Raw genomic sequence first — 20519 nt, forward strand, 5'->3', positions numbered from 1 at the left:
GTATTCAATTAGAAAGCCTTGTCTGTGTATGGTCTCCACACCTCCAGTCTACCGGCTCAATCCAGCCTCTCCACACTGCTACCACCCTGTCTAATGAAGCAGACCACTGGTTACTTACTTCACTTACCTGCTCAAAACTTTTGATAACAGACCCAACCATGAAAGGCACCTGCCCCAGCCTGCTTTTCAAGATTTATCTCACATGGTTTCTCTGTTTCACACACCCAATGCTTCGACAATCCGTGGGTAACCTGCTTTACACAAAAGAAGCCTCATATTTTTACGTCCCTGTCTTGTATACTGTTCCCATTCTGAGGCTGTCCCTGCTCCCAAGAGAAGATATGCCATCATCTAAATCATCGTGTCAGCTGAATACCTCTCTTGTGCTCTCACTGCTGGCTAATCTGTTGTGAAGGTTATGTAGTTGATGCCTCTTTCATACTGGATTATGTGGGGTGAATGCTTTATCATTGTGCCTCCCACTGTACTTGGCTTAGGGTCACACAAACAGAATAGATTCAATAAATATTTATTTAATGAATATGAAGAAGAAAAGAAGAAGGAAAGGGCAGAAGGGAGAAAGAAACACCAGAGCAAATACTGGTTACTGAGAACTCGAGAATGAAGCAATCTGAATGCACTACAAGTTGCTAAACAATGTTGTGATTAATTATAAACCACCACTAAGATCCTGAGCACACCCATGCTGTTTTCCTCTTCAGGATGCAGCAGATGATGTTTGTGATTATAAGCTGGTGCTTGGCACATGTTCTGTTTGGAAGAATAGACTGCTGCTATTGATAAATTCAACCCCATGTGGTTCAGTCATTCCTTCACAGTCTGGCATTTTTGCCAATACATTCTGAATCCCTTCAAAAGAAATCAAATTGCCAAGACGTTGTGGTGGGCTAGTTGTCCAAGCCTCCTCTGAAACCTATGCCACGGCCTGCAGCAACGCTGGATCCTTAACTCACTGAGCAAGGCCAGGGATCAAACCTGCATCCTCATGGATACTAGTCAGGTTCTTAACCCGCTGAACCACAACAGGAACTCCCAGGGAAACCCACATTCAAATCCAGCTCAACCATGTTGAAGCTATGTGTCCTTGAGCAGGTTCTTGACTTTTTCTGAGCCTCACAAGTGTCCATGAGAAAACAGCTACTTCACAGTTGTGATCTGATAACTAAAGGTGGTAATACATGTGAAGTATATTGCACCAAAACTCAAATAATGATGCTACGATTTCATCCATAAGCTCTGTAGTTGAGTACAATTTAAAGTTTTAAATAAAAAAATTGTCAATAAATTGCATGGGTTTTCCTGCTATGTAAACAGAGATTTCATTTTTAAGATTCCATGAAATAATTCAAAGAGCTTTATTAACATAAAAAATAAATTCTATACTTTTAATTTCTATTTTTTTATAATTAACAGAACACCCCTACACAGAACAGTGATACACACGAGGTGATAAATCAATAAGAACCATACCATAGGCTCCTATAATAAATGGTAGTTCTATTAAATTCAGTGTTATATACTGTCAAACTGTTTGCTTGGTACTCATGGGGGTATGTAAATTTTATATGTACATTTGAACAATAGTCTATCAACATGATCCTTTTTCGTTTTTGTTTTTGTTTTTTTTTTGGGCCGCACCTGTGGCATATGGAGGTTCCCAGGCTAGGGGTCGAAATGGAGCCATAGCTGCTGGCGTACACCACAGCCACAGCAACGCAGGATCAGAGCAGCATCTGTGACATACACCGCAGCCCACAGCAATGCCCGATCCTTAACCCCCTGAGCGAGGCCAGGGATTAAACCCGCAACCTCATGGTTCCTAGTTGGATTCATTTCCGCTGTGCCATGATGGATCTCCAACATGATCCTTTTTTAGATTCAAGTATTCAACAAATAAGGACTATTGAGAATAAAGATGAAAACCTAACCACGATCCCCACATTTTATACTCTTCTTTCTTGCTATATTTGGCTTTACATGTGATAGTTGCTATGAATAAAGATACAAAAAAGAGAAAAAGACCAGGCCGATGGAGTTCTCTTTTGATGCTGCGGGATAAAGAGCCAGAGCTATCACTGCACTGGCTTGAGTCACTGTTGTGGCATGGGTTTGGCCCTGGTCTGGGAACTTCCACATGCCATGGGTATGGCCAAAAAAAAAAAAAAAATTTTTTTTTCAGGCCAAATTAAAGGGCTCATGATCTTACAATAGGCCAGAATATCTAAAATCATGATTGTTCCACCCCATTTTAGAAGCATGATTGCTGCAAACATATGTATGTGGTACCTTGAAATATAACTTAAAGAGACTGTGTTTTCTGTCGGCATGATTCTCAGAAAATCATATTTATTCCAAAAATACCAAGGAACTTAGAAAATATATACCTTGTAGCCTTATAGATTTGGTTTTTTTTTTTTTAATATATATATCTAAGTTCCTGGGTATTCCTGTCCCAACTGTCTTTTCCCACTCTTCAATTACCTCTTTTACAAAAAAAAAAAAAAAAAAAGATAATTAAAAAAGAAAAATAATTATCTTCTACCTATTAAAACACGTGCTAATTATTAAATATAGAAAAATAATCAATATGTTTTGAGATGTGGCCAAGATAGCAGAGCAAAAAACCTCAAGCTCACCTCCTCCTATGGGCACACCAAAATTACAACTATTTACAGAACAGCTATTGATGAGAAAGACTGGTTGACTAGCAGAAGAGATACTCTAGAGCTAAAGATATGTAGAAATATATAAAGATATGTAAGCTAAAGATAAAAGATAGGTAAGAGAGGCAGAGATGTGGAATAATCAAGTCTCAGACCCCTGGGTGAATGGCCCACAAATGAGAGCATAATTTCAATTATGAATGTTCTCTCTCAGGAGTGAAGGTTCTGAGCACCAAAATGGGCTTCCAGTTAGGGGCTCTTATACCAGAATAATGAGTCGCAACAATGGGCAGGCACTAGTCCCAGGAGAAGGCCTCAGCCACTAATAGGTCAGCACCAGCCGTAGAATCCACTAGGGCCTAACTTCACCCACCAGTGGGTGAACATGAGCCCCAGGGCCACCAGAGACCTGTAGTCTACTGTGTCAGTACCCAGCTCACAAATCAATAGGCAAGCACCAGCTTAGGGAAATCCTGGGCCTTGGCTCCACTCACCAGTGGGCCAACACAACCCTCAGGACACCCCAGCCCATGCAGCCAGCTATAGGTGCTAGCACCACCCATCGGGAGGCTGATACTAGATCAGGGACCCCTGGCCCCACAACCACCCATGTCAGATACCAGGACTTCTCACCAGGGCGTCTGCACTAGACCTATCTCCACTCACCAGCAGCAACCAGCCTACACCTAAGGAAGAGTGTAGCAACTAACCAGACCAGCGGCTAGCCACACTTACCAGAACAACCACATCAGTAAACTCATATGACAGAATGACCCATGCAGACCACGCTGGGGGCACCCCTGGAGCATATAGCTCTAGTCACCAGAGTGGAGTAGGCTGCTAGGACACCTACAATGTCTCTTACAAAAGGTCACTTCTCCAAGTTTGGGAAATGTAATGAACTTATCAAATACATAGAAATAAAAACTGGAAACTAGGCAAAATGAGGTGACAGAGAAATGCATTCCAAATGAAGGGACAAAAATAAAACCTCATAAGAAGAATTAAGTGAAATGAAAATAAGCAGTCTAACCAATAAAGAGTTTAAGGTCATGATCATAAAGATGATCCAAGAACTCAGGGGAAGTTTGGATGAATAGAGTAAGAGGTTAGAAGTGTTTAACAAAGCTAGAAAATACAAAGAACAAAACACAGACGAAAAATATAATAACTGAAATAAAAAATACACTAGAGGGAATCAATAGCAGATTAGATGATACAGAGGAACAGATCAGTGAGCTGGGAGACGGACTACTGGAATCACTGAATCTGAACAGAAAAAAGATAAAAGAATAAAGAAAATGAGGACCATGTAAGAGACCTCAGGGACAACTTTAAGCATGCAAACATTCACATTATAGGGGTCTCAGGAGAAGAAAGAGAGAGAAAGGGACAAAAAAACCCATGTGAAGATATAATAGCTGAAAACTTCCCTAACCCTAGAAGGAAAAGAGATATCCAGGTCCAAGAAGCACATACAGTCCCAAACAGGATCAATCCAAGGAGGATCATACCAAGATACACTGTAATAAAGGGCAAAACTAAAGATAAAGAGAGAATATTAAAAGCAGCAAGGGAAAAGGAACAAGTTACATATAAGATGGCTTTTCAGAAGAAACACTGCAGGATAGAAGGGAGTGACATGATATATTTGAAGTGATGGAAGAGAAAAACCTACAACCAATAATATTGTATCCTGCAAGGCTCTTGTTCAGATGTTAAAGAAAAATGAAAAGTTTGGGGAGCTCCCTTGTGGCACAGCATGTTAAAGATACGATGTTGTCACTGTGGTGGCTTGCGTCACTGTTCTGGCACAGGTCTGATTCTTGGCCTGGGAACTTCCAAATATAACCAGTCATATCTGGGCATAACTCTCCCAGATTTCAGACAATATTACAAAGCTACAGTAATCAAGACAGTGTGTTACTGGTACCAAAACGGACATACAGACCAATGGAAGCGAATAGGGCACCCAGAAATAAACCCAGACACCTATGGTCAATTAATCTTTGACAAAGGAGTCAATAATATGAAATGGGAAAAAGACCATCTCTTCAGCAAATGGTGCTGGGAAAACTGGACAGCTGCATGTAAATCAATGAAACTAGAACACATCCTCACATCATGCACAAAAATAAACTCAAATTGTCTTAAAGACTTAAACGTAAGACAAAACACCAAAAAAATCCTAGAAGAGAACATAGGCAAAACATTCTCTGACATCAACAACACAAATGTTTTCTTATCAGTCTCCAAAGGCAACAGAAATAAAAACAAAGATAAACCAACTCCATTTCTGGGTATTTATCCAAATAAAACAAATAATAATTAGAAAAGATAGATGCATCGCTTGTTCATTTCAGCATGATTTACAATAGCCAAGATGAGAAGTAATCTAAGTGCCCAATTGAAGTGATAGATGAATGAGGTATACACATGTGGTATACACATGCATATATAATAGAAAACTATTTGGGTATAAAAAAAGAATGAAATATTGCCATTTTCGACACTATGGATGGACCTAGAGGGTATTATTCTAAGTAAAATAGTCAAGCAGAGAAACATAAATGCAATATGGTATTGTTTACATGTCATACCTATAAGAACAAAAGAAATAAATACAACAAAAAAGAAGAATACATAGATGGTTACCAGGGGAAGGGGATTGTGAGAAAAATGAAATAGGTGAGGGAGATTTGAAGGTAAAAACTTCTGTTACAAAAAAATGAGTCAAGGATATGAAATGTATAAGATGAGGGATATACACAATTAAGTAATATTTTTGTATGGAGACATATATAACCAGAATTATGCTAGTGATCATTTTGAAATGTACAGAAATAGAAAATCACTATGTTGTATAACAGGGACTAACACAGTATTGTAGATCAATTATACTTCAAACACAAACAAACAGGAGTTCTCTTGTGGCGCACCAGGTTAAAGGATCCAACATTGTCATTGAAGCGGCTCAGGTCACTGCTGTGGTGCAGGTTCGATCCCTGGCCTGGGAACTTCTGCATGTTGCTGGCGTGGCCCAAAACAAACAAATAAGCATACTCATAGAAAAAGAGATCAGATTTGTGGTTACCAGAGGTAGAGCGTGGGGGGCAGGGGAAATTAAATGAAGGTAGTCAAAAGGTACAAACTTCTAGTTATAAAATAAATAAGTACTAGGGATGTAATATACAATATGATAAATATAATTATTATTGGTATATGTTACATATGAAAGTTGTTAAGACAGTAAATTCTACGAGCTTTTATCACAGGGAAATTTTTTTTTCTATTTACCTCTGTATCTACATGAAATGACGGACATTCACTAAATTATGTTAATTATTTCATGACGTAAATCAAATCATTGTGCTGTATACCTTAAACTTATACAGTGCTGTATGTCAATTATACATATCTCAATAAAACTATAAAATATCAAAAAATTTAAAAAAATATTTGATAGAAAGAACTTAGTGCCAAGTTCTCCAAAATAGAATTCAAATCTCCAAATAGAGCATGGAAACGTTGAGTTCATGGAAGAGTTGACTCGAAAAATGTATTTATTTTTTTAAAAAGGGATTCTGGAGTTCCTGTCACGGCGCAGTGGAAACGAATCCAACTAGGAACCATGAGGTTGCGAGTTGGATCTCTGGCCTTGCTCACTGGGTTAAGGATCTGGCGTTGCTGTGGCTGTGGTGTAGGCCGGCAGCAACAACTCTGATTAGACCCCTAGCCTGGGAACCTCCATGTGCCGTGGGTGCGGATCTAAAAAGACAAAAAAAGGGGGGGGGATTTTCTAGTACTCTTATCTTTCACTTACAGGCTTACCTCCTAAAATAACAAACACAGCAGAATATAAATTCTGTTGAAAAAGGACTAAGGCACTAACCTTATCTGTCATTTGTTCAGGTATGCTAAAACATGTGAGACTTTAAATGTCAGAGTTCCTGTCATGGCGCAGTCGAAACGAATCTGACTAGGAACCATGAGGTTGTAGGTTCAATCCCTGGCCTCGCTCAGTGGGTCAAGGATCCAGCATTGCCGTGAGCTGTGGTGTAGGTCACAGACGCAGCTCGGATCTAGCATTGCTGTGGCTCTGGCGTTGGCAGTACCTATAGCTCCGATTAGACCCCTAGCCTGGGAACCTCCATATGCCATGGGTGCGGCCCTAAAAGGATAAAAACAAAAAGAAAAGAAAAGATTTTAAATGTCTACCACACCATGAACACAACAGACAGATCCTACAAGGGAGCTCCATAAATATACATGGTCGCTAAATCCCAGAGTGTTGGTGCACAGGATCCTGGAGGTCACAGGGTGGATGATAGATTCTAGAATCGATTTTGTTCATAGTATCAATCCAAAAACATCCTATATCATAGTACATAAATAAAACAAATCTCTCTTCTTCGGACTGCTTTCATTCACTGGCATCTCAGCTATTAAGGTCTTTCCACTAAAGCTCTGCATGGCTTGCTCTGAGTTAGTAAAGGATACTAGTCACTAGTCACTTTTGCAGACTAAGAGGAAAGACTGATCTCCACAGCAAGTATGAATCAAACCATGGATTTCTATGGAAGAAACTTTATTATATATGCCATTTAGTCTTCTCATCTTAAATTAACAGAATTTCAGAAGAAAGCCAATAAAAAATTAAGTAAAAATGAAAAAATATAATTACTGTATTTCTCAAATCTAACACAACTTAAATATCAGTAGGACCAGTGAACTGGCATAAACACAGCTTCATTTATTCCACAAGGATATGCTAAGAACAATACTGTACCACAACAACTTTAATTTTCTTTTCCACAAAACATTTTATGGCCTAAAGTGACCAATTAAATACCCCCTCTTCATGAGATCAATACTTAAAGCAAGTCAATGTTGAAAAGGAAGTTTATGCACATTAACAAGCTGTATATGAGTTCTAATTTTAAAAAGTTATTGTATTTACAAAAAAGGAATTGATCATTTTTATTACTATTTTAAGCTTTTCTTTTCTTTTTTTTTTTCTTTTTGCTATTTCTTGGGCCGCTCCCGCGGCATATGGAAGTTCCCAGGCTAGGGGTTGAATCGGAGCTGTAGCCACCTGCCTACACCACAGCCACAGCAACACGGGATCTGAGCCGCGTCTGCAACCTACACCACAGCTCACGGCAACGCCGGATCGTTAACCCACTGAGCAAGGGCAGGGACCGAACCCGCAACCTCATGGTTCCTGGTCGGATTCGTTAACCACTGCGCCACAACGGGAACTCCACAATTTTACACTTTTCTGTTAATGACTCGTCTTGTTACTTTGACCAAAACTGAAAGAACAAAATGAGATAAGCAGGAAAGGTGGGAGAGATTGATAAATCTGAGTTAATTCAAAATACTCTTAAAAACTACTTATAAATCTGGATTAGAATAAAGCAATGTTCTAAATTAACAAGAAACAAAACTATGATTTCAAAATAAATTTTAACAAAATTTCTACTTATAAATCCAGTAATATGTATCTCTATCTATCTATCATCTACCCATCCATCCAATCTATCCATCTATCTACATGAGGGGGCCTCAGCTTTGAAAAGGCAGAATTTAGGTTTACCCATCTATTATAAAGATAGGTTCAGAAATTTCAGTAACCTTTTGTGGCAATTTTCAGGGTTTTTGGTCTATAAGGGTGATTTCCTTCAAAATCACAATTTCATTTTAAGACAAACCTATCACTACTTGAAACAAAACTCATCACTCAATGACATCCAATAAACTACTACTACATCCAAAGGAAAGAAAAGGAAAACTAAATCTCTCAAGTAACAGTTAGGAGTGATTAATATTATTTATTAACTTTAGGCACATAGCATACCCCTGAGTACCCAAGGATACTCAGGCATCTGGAGACACGTCTTTTGAATTCTCCTTGCCCAGTTGTTATACACATTAGGATAACACATAAAATCAACACTAAAGGCTGTCTTGTGCTAGGGTCATCCAAATGGATTTAGTGAAAATGCTGAAGGGATGATCAGCAGGAGTTTCATTTAAATTAAAACTTGGACATGAGAGGTTCACTAGCATAATAACACAACACCTATGCTTTCCTGAACACTATACAGGTCTTGAAAATCTTCCTTTTTCTCTCATATACACATAAACCTACACACAGATATATGCACATCTGTATGTATATAATTGTATGTGTGTATATGAACATGTATGTATTTTATATATATTACATGTAGAGAGAGACAGAGATAGCGACAAAGAGAGACAGAGAGGTTCTGTAGTTACAAAGATCATCATTACAAGAATCTCTTACTACCTGCAGAACCTCAGATCAGGATGCCCCTTTCTGACCTCTTCTCCCCTCCTCTTAGATGAGGAAAATGAGGTATCATTAAAGATGTAAACAATTGTTTTCAAATTGCTACAACAATTCTTCCATGCTTTTAATTGATAGGCACATGCCCACAAGGCTAAAAAGTTCTGATAAACTGTGGCAGAATTTCAGCAGAGAACAACTGGCAGCAGGAATTGGGAGGAGTGAGTTCCACATGTCCTGCTCTAGAAACTGTATGGTAAGAACCAGAAAAAGATAATATTGGTGTTTGATTAGCAGAGCCAGCAGAAAAAAATCTGCATCTAGTGCCCAATAGCTTCAGAACAGATACACATGGTGAGCACTCCTGCTGATCACCCCTTCAATATTTTCACTACATTCTTTTTTTTTTCTTTTTTTTTTTTTTTTTTGGCCATACCCATGGCATGTGGAAGTTCCCAGGCCAGGGATCAAACACATACCACAGCAGTAATCAGAGCCCCAGCAGTGACAACACTGGATCCTTAACCCACTGAGCCACCAGGGAACTCTACTAATTCCACTTTGATGACCATAGCACAGGATAGCATTTAATGCTGCTCTGATGATAAGCTACTGTGTATAATGGCTAGGAGAATCTGAAAGACATTCCTCCAGATCCCAGATGACCTTGCTTTTAGATGTCTGTGGTTATTAGATGTCTTGGTATTTTTTAACCTGTGATTGTTTTTCATTAGGCAGATTCTTCTAATTTTTTAACATGACACAAACCATAATTTTACTTGATAACGGTTTGAGATGCTCATGTAGATAAATATAGCTCTCTAGGGATGAGGTCAGTATTTGAAACTCTACATATGGCTATTTTATTTTGAGGCATGTCTGTAGTTACCATATGGTCAATGGCAATCTGTGAAGGGAGTCAGGATGTGTCTATTTAAAATACTGACTGAAATTTGAGTTTCTACTTAGAAATGCTTTGAGCCATCTACTTTTTCTGAATGCCGAAGCAAAGTCTTTAAAATGCAATCTGCTCACTGTACCACAAAATTCAATTACAAAATAAAATTCATGTCTATGTATCTTTCAGTTATGCGTATATAAAACACATAGCATCGGATTCATTATCAGAGATGTGGGAATGATTCTAATCTCATTACTCAACTTATTCACGGCTTATTTAGACTATATCCTACTATGGCTCCTGCTCATTTGAATGCAAAATTTAAAGAGAGGTGAAGCAATGTGCTGCCAAATGCTTTTCAGGGATGTTCTAGAACATCCTGTCCTCTGAGGTCTCCTAAAACAAAAGATTCCAAGACTCTCTTGAATGAAAACTATTTTAGCAACATTTATGTTAAAAATATATGGTTCTTTCTGTGAAATATAGCCATGATGTAACTGTTATGTAGGAGTATAAACAAATGTTGTATTTGAGTGAGGTCTGTAGCTATTATAAATTATTCCCATTCATTATTCATCAGGTTACTATAAATGTTTCAGGAAAATAGTGAAGAGTCATTCTTCCAGCAGTTTCCTAAAAAGTACTCTTCATAAATATTCTATTTAGCCCATTAGTATACAGCTTTCACTTTATTGTTATATATCCGTTTGGTCTTTTAAGGAAAAAGTAATACATCTGTGTGGGACTTGAGGGGCTATAAAGGGGCAAGGCAAATAAATTATTTCTGATAAACCAAAAAAACTGATATACTTAAAACAAAGAGATGGCATTTCCATAATCTCAAAAATATCTGTCCTACCATGATATTTCGACTTAAGAAAGTCCTGACTTAAATAGAATCTCCCTCCACACATACTTTCAACTCACTTTGCAAATTTCCTCAACTCTTAAAGCAATTCAGAAGCCATCCCATGTCAACTCCTGCAGCTCAGTAAGCTCCTCAGTACCTTTGCGTCTTTCTCCTCCCCTCCAAGCTCAGTGAACGGCAGCCCTTCCCTCCCTGAGCCTCCACGTACAGGGTCCATCTTTCTGAGCCCATTCACCTCTGGGATCCTGCACATCCTTATTCCCCTTTCTTCCGTTTCAATCGATCCCTCTCTCCCAGTTATGCCGAACCACAATGTTATTATCTCTGCAAGAACGTCTACATATACTTTCTCAATCTCTGCCATTTTATCTTGTCAGCTCCCCCATCCTGTCCCCTTATCATTCTACGGAAACAACTCTCTCAGAAGGTCATTAGTGATACTGCAATTGCCAATACTAATAAGAAAAAAGTTGTCCTCTTTGATCCCCTTACATTTCATATTATGGCCAATTCATGTGTAAAACTCTCTTATCCTTTGCTTTCTCAGATGCTAGAGAATCTTGCTTCTCCTCTCACATTCCTTTGTTTCATTCAGCAACCCTTACTGGATCCTTATCTTCTATTACCTTCATGCAGGCACTCCCAAAGGTCGTACCCCAAGTCCTTTAAATTCTTTTGTAGCCAGTCACTTTGACTTCTAAAATTCCACCTTTTAATTTAAAAAATTAAAATGCACACACATGCATTTTACCTATAATTCTTTTTTGATCATCAAAGTAATATCTATGTGTCTTGATGCTTTAAGAACTTTATAAACCTCATTACTGCATTTGCTATCATTTTCTTCTACCCACACTGGGTAGTCCCTTTATGAAGCCTCATATAAGAAAATATGTAAATGCCAGTGAAATTACTGTTCCATATTTCTTCCTCACAGACAGCGAGAATCGTGTGACTGATTACATTGTTCTTCCTGTTATGGCTGATAGGAGGTTTAGAATCAAATATGCAACCAGTCATTACTGCTTATGCCTTTACGGTCAATCATATATATCTACATGTTAGTTATTCTCCTGGTATTGACTTTCTCTTCTAATTTGTAATTTCCCATATCATTATGTTTTTATTTTTATTTTAGCTCCACTTATTTAATATATTTACTGTAAGTCTCTTAAAATCATTTAGGGAATAAGACATAACAAAACATACAAGCAAACAAATAAAATAGAACAACTGTAGGTACTCAATTTATGCAAACTTAAATTCATTAAATCACTCACAGTTAAACACACAAAAACAAATACGATGACCCAGTTCTACGCCCCTTTTCAGGGGTAAAAGGTATAAAAAAATCCTTCCAGAAATATCAGCTCATTTTTAGTTTCTTTTTGTTCCTTATCTACTACTTGGGTTGATCAACAACTATGCTTATTAACTGTCCTCAGACTATCGCCTACTTTCATTTCATACTTCGTGACCAATTATCAAACTAATGAGCAGCCATAATCATTTCACTCCCTTCCTCAAGACATAATTGTTCCCCCAACACTTGGAGGCTCCTTATTATGCTGCTCAAAATAGTCTAGTACCTAGTTTCAAATCTAACTCCCATAATATGGCCACACTGAACTGGTCACTGCTCAGTAACACATACACTACACGCCTCTGTGCCTATTCCAAGGTCTTCGTGTTCTTGGAGTGCTGGAAGTAATTCCAGGTCTCCTCCTCCCAAATCCTACCCGTCCCTTCTATCACTAGATGTGCTAAGCCCCTTAACAGCTTAGTCCATGTGTTACAGATATGTTTGTTTCCTCGGTGTGGCTTGTGTAAGTGGACACTGAATGACTACTGAACTGAATTTTAGAAGAGTTTGGTGAAGTTCTCCGGTGACACAGGGGGTTAAGGATCTGGTGTTGTCACTACAGTGGCTTGAGTCGTGGCTGTGGCAAGGGCTTGATACCTGGCCCAGGAATGTCACATGTCACAGGTGTGGCCAAGAAAAAAAAAATTTTTGGTTTACATAAAATATTTCCTTTAAATGGTTTTCATCTAATCAACATTTATTTAAGGTCTAACATTAACAAATAATTTTAAATGTGGTAACCTTTGTCAAAAGGTACAAGAAGTTTATTAATCACAAGCTTTTCCATAATTTCAGAATTGGCCTACATCATGTCAACATCTCTGGGTGGATGAAAATCTCCATGCTATAGTCTTTCTTTCTTTCTGTTTTTTTTTTAGGGCTGCACCCTCCCATCCCAGGCTAGGGGTCAAATCGAAGCTGTAGCCGCCGGCCTACACCACAGCCACGGCAATGTGGGATCTGAGCCATGTCTGTGACCCACATCACAGCTTAAGGCAATGCCGGATACTTAACCCACTGAGCAAGGCCAGGGATCGAACCTGCACCCTCACGGATGCTAACGGGGTTCGTTAACCACTGAGCCATGATGGGAACTCCTGCTATAGAGTCTTTATGGCAGTGAGTAAATAAACAGGTGGGTCGTCTCACTACCTTATGACTCACCACACACACACACACACACACACACAATACATATATATAGTTATAAATTAGTTTTAATTTATATTAGGGGTATGGAACAATATACATGTCTACAATGGAAAATAAAAATATTGGAGTTCCCGTCGTGGCTCAGTGGTTAACAAATCCGACTAGGAACCATGAGGTTGCGGGTTCAATCCCTGGTCTTGCTCAGTGGGTTAAGGATCCGGCGTTGCCATGAGCTGTGGTGTAGGTTGCAGACATGGCTGGAATCCCGTGCTGCTGTGGCTGTGGTGTAGGCCGGTGGCTACAGCTCCGATTCGACCCCTAGCCTGGGAACCTACATATGCTATGGGTGCGGCCCTAGAAAAGACAAAAAGACAAAAAAAAAAAGAAAAAGAAAAATACTGTGCATGTATGAAATTGACTGTGATGCCCTACTTAGGAAATTATCTGGTGAACCCTGAAGGTATAAAGTATGTTGTTCTTCGGAGCCTTTCATTTGCACTTCACTACTCAAATCTAGTAAGACTCACAAGAACAGTATTTATCGCTAAAATGGAGCAAAGAACACAGCCCATAAAGCCCAAAGCCCTTCGGTTGGGAAACACATCTATCTCCCAGGATCCTGCTCCCCAAATATGCAGTTTATACAGATGTTGGTTAATTAACATGACTCGTTATTATTACTGCACTTGCTAATGACCTCAGTTCTTATTTCACCAAGAGGAGCAATTAGAAGAATCTTGTCACCACCACAAAGGCAGTGTCCCCGTATCTTGACCCATATGTATACTCTCGCCATCTCCTCAGTACAAAGCTAACCTCTCTAGATTAGATCTGAATCCTATCTGTTTGAGCCCACAGGGAATACTGCTCCTGTAATAATTATCATCCCTCTATGTTTCCCCTACCTGTTGGATCATTCCCATTAGCATATAAATCTTGATGTAGTAACATTCACATTCAAATAAAACTGAACCAATCTATATAAAAGAAACGAGCTCACGGACATGGAGAACAGACTTGCCGTTGCCAAGGGGAGGGGGAGTGGGATGGAATGGGGGTTTGGGGTTAGTACATGGCTAACTTTTGCATGTGGAGTGGATAAGCAATGAGATCCTGCTGTATAGCACAGGGAACCATAGCTAATCACTTGTGATGAAACATGATGGAGGAGAATATTTTTTTAAAAAAAGAAATGTATATAAATGTATAACTGGGTCACTTTGCTGTACAGCAGAAATTGACAGAATATTGTAAATCAACTGTAATGAAAAAAATTTTTTAAAAACTGCAAAAAGGTTTCATAAAATCCATACCACCCTCCAGTTCATACCTGATTTTTCTATCCTAGTTTATAGAAAACCTCCTTAAGAGTCATGTCTCCGCTTCCTTATCTTCTGTTCTTTTCTCAACCCCATCCTAAGCAGGCTTTCATGTCCCCAAATCCACTGAAATTGTTGTGACGTTCTCTAAAAACCTCCACTTTGCAAATTCAATGATCAAATCTAAACTATCAGCAACACAGAAAATAGCTGTTTTTCTATCCTTCCTGAAATACCTCCATGTCTAACTTCCAAATTCCACATTCTCCTGGTTTTACTCCTCCATCTCTAGATACCTCTGCTCAGTCCCCTTTGCTGGATCCACACTTTGGAATACCTGAAGGCCCAGATCCCTTTTTTCTCTCCATAGATGTATTCCTCATGGATCTCCTCCAATCCAAGGATTCCCAAATTAACATTCCAACCTCCCCCTTGAGCTCCAGACCCAAACATTCAACTTCTCCACATCTGCATTTGAATATATAATCATCAACTCAAATGATATGAGCCAGAAGAGTGCTCCTGATTTCCCAGCAATTCATTTCTTCTTCAGCAATCCCCTTTCCATGAAATAAAATCGCCATTCGCCCAGCTGTTTAAGCAACTAGAGGCATCTATTCCTTACACCCGTCAATAAAATCTATACCCTTAGGCTGATTTTCCACCATAGCACAATGTATTTGTTTTCTAGTGTACTGTTTATCTCTTTCACCAGACTAGTTTCTATGTCGGTGGGGTTCTCAACTCTAATGCCTATCCCCCAAACACTCTGTGCTTGTATATTTGCTGCAAGAATTCTTCTGCTTCAAAAGCTATAACTGCTTTTGATTCAAGGCACACTTACACGCCACTCTGTCTGATCCTTCCAAGATCAGAATCAATAGAAAAAACCTATGTTCTGGAATTACAGATATGACTGAGTTTCTATATGAGCTCTGCTCTACTATCCCACCCCCACCAGCATCATCCTTGTCATTGACATCATTTATTCAGCACTTACTATATTCCATAAACTATGTTAAGTTCTTCATACACATCATTTAATTCTAACAACAAATGCATGAAGCAAGTGTGCCATCCTGCTTCATGAATCACAGAAATGCTAACTGATAGATCTAGAACTCAGGTGAAGATCTGATGCCAATGCTCCCCTCCTCTTAATCAATATATTCTTCTATAACCCCAGTTCAACAACTTGTCCAAAGCCTCTCCCATGGTTGTGAATGGCACAGAGAGGACTCAAGGCCACATCTGAACTAACTCATGTTTTTACTAACTATGCTGATGTAATCAATGTCCCCACTGACAAAGGAGGGTGATGATGATGATGATGCAAGCAAGATGATGTAAGCACACTGCCTGGACAAGGCATGCATTCAACAGCTTCTCGCTCTCTGTCCTGAGTTCTGATACCAGCATGAACTTGGCTGCATTTTCAAAAGTTTTGCATTATTTCTAAAAGTTTTCTTTAGTCCCTGTATTATCTTCCAGTGTTTTTGAAGTACTTCTTCATTGAGAATCTACATGTAAAGGCTAATGATATGCTTAAACTTATTAAAGTATCATATTATATAGTAATTTGTACAGTTTTAGAAAAATGGCATGGAACAATGATGAATATCACTGAAAATCATTGCCTGTAAATATAAGAATTTTTATATTATGAATTTTGATAAATTACACTACAAATTTTCTTTGTAAACTTTTACACAATTTTCAACAGAAAGCTTAGATGAAAAAATCATTTCTGTTGTCAATATTTCCTAAATGTCAAATTAATCAAACGTTTTATGTTCAAGCACTTTTATGTGGTATATCTGAATTATAGCTCAATTTTACTCTGCTATTCAGAAATCTTAAGGTTGACAGTAGCATCAAAAAGTATGCATTCCTTTTTGGTCAAGATTTTCCTTTTTTTTTTCTTTTTTCTTTTTACAGCTGGACCTGCAGAGTGTTAAGTTCTGGCACTAGGGGTCAAATTAGAGGCCCAGCTGGGGCCTATGCCACAGCCACAGCAACACCGGATCTGAACCTCATCTGTGAACTACATCCGAGCTCACAGCATAACTGGATCTTTCACCCACTGAGTGAGTCTAGGACACTACATCGGATTCTTAACCCACTGAGCCCCAATGGGAACTCCAAGATTTTCCTTGTACATCACATGACCAAATGCTTCTGCTAGGCCTTCGTAATCGTAATGCCTTGAATTCAGGCAGATCTGGATAGCAAATTTCACCTAGGCAAACCATACACTTTCTGTTAAATATTAATTTAAAAAATTAAGGTAGAGTGAAAAAAATTACCCCCTCCACCTGGCTTACATTTTGTTAACATGCTTATGGAATAGGAAAAAAATAATACCCCAAGGAGGAGACCGAGAAGCGTTTGTACTCCCTAATATTAAACCAACACAGTAATTTTAACTACGCACATCCTACTTGCATTTTGAATTCTCATACAAAAGTAACTCATACAAAAGTAACTCAAGTGACTACTTGGACAATGCCTATGTTTTTATTACATTTGTGTCGCTGAAAAGTAGTGAAATTTTTCTAAATTTCTCCACGGCAGATCCCATTAATTTTAATTGACGCTTCCCATTCCCTAGTTACTCTCGGCAGATAAAATAGTTTAGAGATTGCAGCCAAACATAAGATTTCCCAGAGGAGATCTGAAAATAAGTTAGAGGTATTCAAGTAAGCCACCTGTCTGAAGATTTGCTTATTTGAACAGAATAGCTATCCAAACTTTAAACAATCCATGCACAGAACAGATGTAGCTCTTTAAACACAATGGTTTTTATTTCATTTGCCGCTAACATGCATCGCAAGTGGATAAGCAACTCTAAAAGGTCAAAGTAGAAAAATGTTCAACAATGCATATTTGCTTATAAATCCTGAGTCATAAATAAACGTCAAACAATGTTCTTAAATCTAAACACTCTAAATAATTATATGTACTAACAGTAGACAAGGAGCAGCACTCCCTTCTAAGTGAAGTGTCCAAATGTAACAACTCGTGCATGGAAACAATGACAACACCATTCAGAAATGTGAATCACAGAGGCTCTGCTGTCAACCGTGTCAGCCTTGTTTAGGAGTTAGGAGTTCATTTTCTTGTCTTGAAAGGGGCTGAAAACAGACCCTAAAATAGCTGCTCCGGAGTTCCCATCATGGTGCAGTGGTTAACGAATCCAACTAGGAACCATGAGGTTGCGGGTTCGGTCCCTGCCCTTGCTCAGTGGGTTAAGGATCTGGTGTTGCCGTGAGCTGTGGTGTAGGTGGCAGACGCGGCTCGGATCCTGCGTTGCTGTGGCTCTGGCGTAGGCCAGTGGCTACAGCTCTGATTCAACCCCTAGCCTGGGAACCTCCATATGCCACGGGAGTGGCCCAAAGAAATAGCAAAAAGACAGAAAAAAATAAATAAATAAAATAAAATAAAATAAAATAGCTGCTCCTTTTAAAAATAGTCTCAGGTACCATTATGACTGCACACAGTACCTTCTTTCTGGTTACCTTGAAATGCAGTTTATTATTATCATCAGAATAACAGCTGTAGCAGCTGCTAGGCTTGAAGACAGACGTTTCTTGCCCTCAAGAAACTTACACAGAAGATGGCACTTATTTCTCACAGAAGGCTATGAGAAGAGCCATAAAAGGTGAATGAATGACCTGAGAGTTGAGAATAGAAGAGAGCTATTTTAGCTGAAGCGGACTATATATGACTATATATTTATCAGTTCCATGATTCACTACAAGTGACAATCATTGACATTCATAAACGTTACTTCTGATGTTTCCTACTTATAACAGTGTTTTAACTCTTCATCAGAAATATATCATTTGAGTGTGGAGAACCAAACTGACTTACCCTATCAAATATTTTACATAAGACCTTTTCATTGTATATTTTCAATCTACCAAAGCCCAAATTCCCACCTTTCTAGACATTTACAACTCCAGAAGCTTACTCTTCATATCACTAGATGAAGAGTAATGCTGGAAAAACTCAAGTACGTTGTCTTTCTCTACCCCCAATCCTACCACTGCTATCTCATGTAATACATTAACATGTTTCACTAAAAATTAAATTTTAAACATCAGAAAGGAAAGCATGAAAACAACATATGTATTTTTAGCTAATGACTGAATTTCATTAGGATTGACGTCTGTGGGAATAGTGGGGGTTGAAAGGATTAGAGAAAGGAAGGTTGGCACGGGCTAACATTTATTCAGTTTCAACTAGATTCAAGCTTAGGCTGCACTGCTACCTGAGAGATTTTTAATATTGATCTCACTTGGCAGATTAGAAAACAAAGGCTCAGAGATGCAAAATGACTTTTTAAAGATGAAAGAGGTAGTAAATGCTAACTAAGGTCAGTGCTTATCTGACTTCAAAGTGCAAAAAAAAAAAAAAAGAAAAAAAAAGTCCCTAATCTTTCCACATATCAAACTGTTTCTCTAATTTCTTTCAGACCCTGAGCAAGCAACTGAATAAAACAGAACTTCATTCATAATTACAGTGATTTTATGTCTCAGTCTTTACTCTCCCTAAGAAAAAAGCAGTGGCCTAGGCCTCTCCAAAAAGAGGCACAGTCTTTTTCTATTCTCATTACATTAAAAATGGTTATGAAGCAATATGGCTGAATTTTTAAGAAACATCTCAGAACTTCAGAAACTGTTTCCTTCAAAGTCACCTTGGGAAGGAAGTTAAACAATCATTTCAGTGAGGATGTTACAGTTCAAAATATTTCTGAAAATCTTTTAGAATCATCCTCAGAACCAGTGGCATACTATTAATATCCTCAGTGGTCACAAATTTTCATCCTTTTGTAAATGAATTTGGCTTTTGAGTGTAGAGTCATCCAAGTCTTATCGATAAGATGGTTTGTTTAGCTGAGTAAAAGCATTTGCAATAAAAAAAGAGGTGCCAATAAATTAATGAGCCACGCCAAGCTACTGCTTGTTCTATGCTTTAAATGCTCACCCCTCTCCTATCTATATTATCTTTCATAAGCACGTGTTTTTCTTTAGAGCTCTTACTACTACTTTTTAAAGTATTTAATGTGCGTGTTTTTATTAATGTTGTCTCCCCTTGTACATTATAAACGTTTGAGCTCGGTAACCATGTGGTTTTTGTCACCACAGTATACCTGGCACCTAGAGAGAACTGATACAAGGAAGAATACAGAACATTTTTGTTGTGTGAGTGAATGGAAAATATTGGTTTGTGTCTTAAGAACTGGCTCTCAAGGTAATTCTAATAAAAGTCGAAGTCTCCTGGCACTATCACTAAAATAAAGTCCCTCTCCCTCAAAATGAGAGAATAGGTAAATTCTTCTTGGTTGATTAAGAAACTTACTTTTAGAGCCACCTCTCTAATAAACTGTTCACAATATCACAAAATAAAGTAATAATAAAAGTAATACTTTATAAACAAGGGGTTTAATGAAAAAGGATATAGAAGTAATTTTTTGATTTAACTTTCATTTCTACCCAATTTAAATGTAAACTTCCAGTATGCAAACTATGAAATATGCTATATTATGTACATGAAGAAATAAATTATTAGAAAATCATTACTACCACTGATTATAAAGTTTTAATGCAGAAATTCTGGATTACTAAACATTCAGTAAATTATCTCATTTATTATTTTTAAAGCGATTGTTTTAAAATCAAAACCAATTGCTCCTTTAATAATGTTTCATAAAAAGTATCCAGTAATTTCTTTCAGTTAATTTTTCAAGTGACTGCTGTTGTCGTTGACTGAAAATTGAGAGTATTCTATAGGGGCTGAAAGATGTTTGTTAACATCTTCATAGCTCTGTAAGGGGTAAAACAAACAGCTCTTAGACAAATAGCTTTTTACATGCTCATTAACTGCCAGAGATCTGCTGTCATATATCTCTGC

At 38.2% G+C, this 20519-nt stretch overlaps 1 protein-coding gene and 1 long non-coding RNA gene across 3 annotated transcripts in view; both read right to left on the minus strand.

The window, feature by feature from the left end:
* SLC2A13 (solute carrier family 2 member 13) overlaps positions 1-20519 on the minus strand; it is a 381257-nt gene that overhangs the window by 221593 nt on the left and 139145 nt on the right. The gene's annotated exons all lie outside the window — the stretch shown is intronic.
* On the minus strand, positions 9749-16375 carry LOC146403472 (uncharacterized). Its single transcript, XR_014804096.1, has 2 exons — positions 13620-16375; positions 9749-13032 (listed from the first exon to the last, which is right to left on the minus strand). It is a non-coding gene; the product is annotated as an uncharacterized LOC146403472 (long non-coding RNA).

This window comes from Sus scrofa, chromosome 5, assembly GCF_054392235.1.
Source record: "Sus scrofa isolate SSC_HxYL_T2T_F1_AM1 chromosome 5, Sscrofa_HxYL_maternal_Yorkshire_Landrace_v2.0, whole genome shotgun sequence".
Classification (NCBI taxonomy): Eukaryota; Metazoa; Chordata; class Mammalia; order Artiodactyla; family Suidae; genus Sus; species Sus scrofa.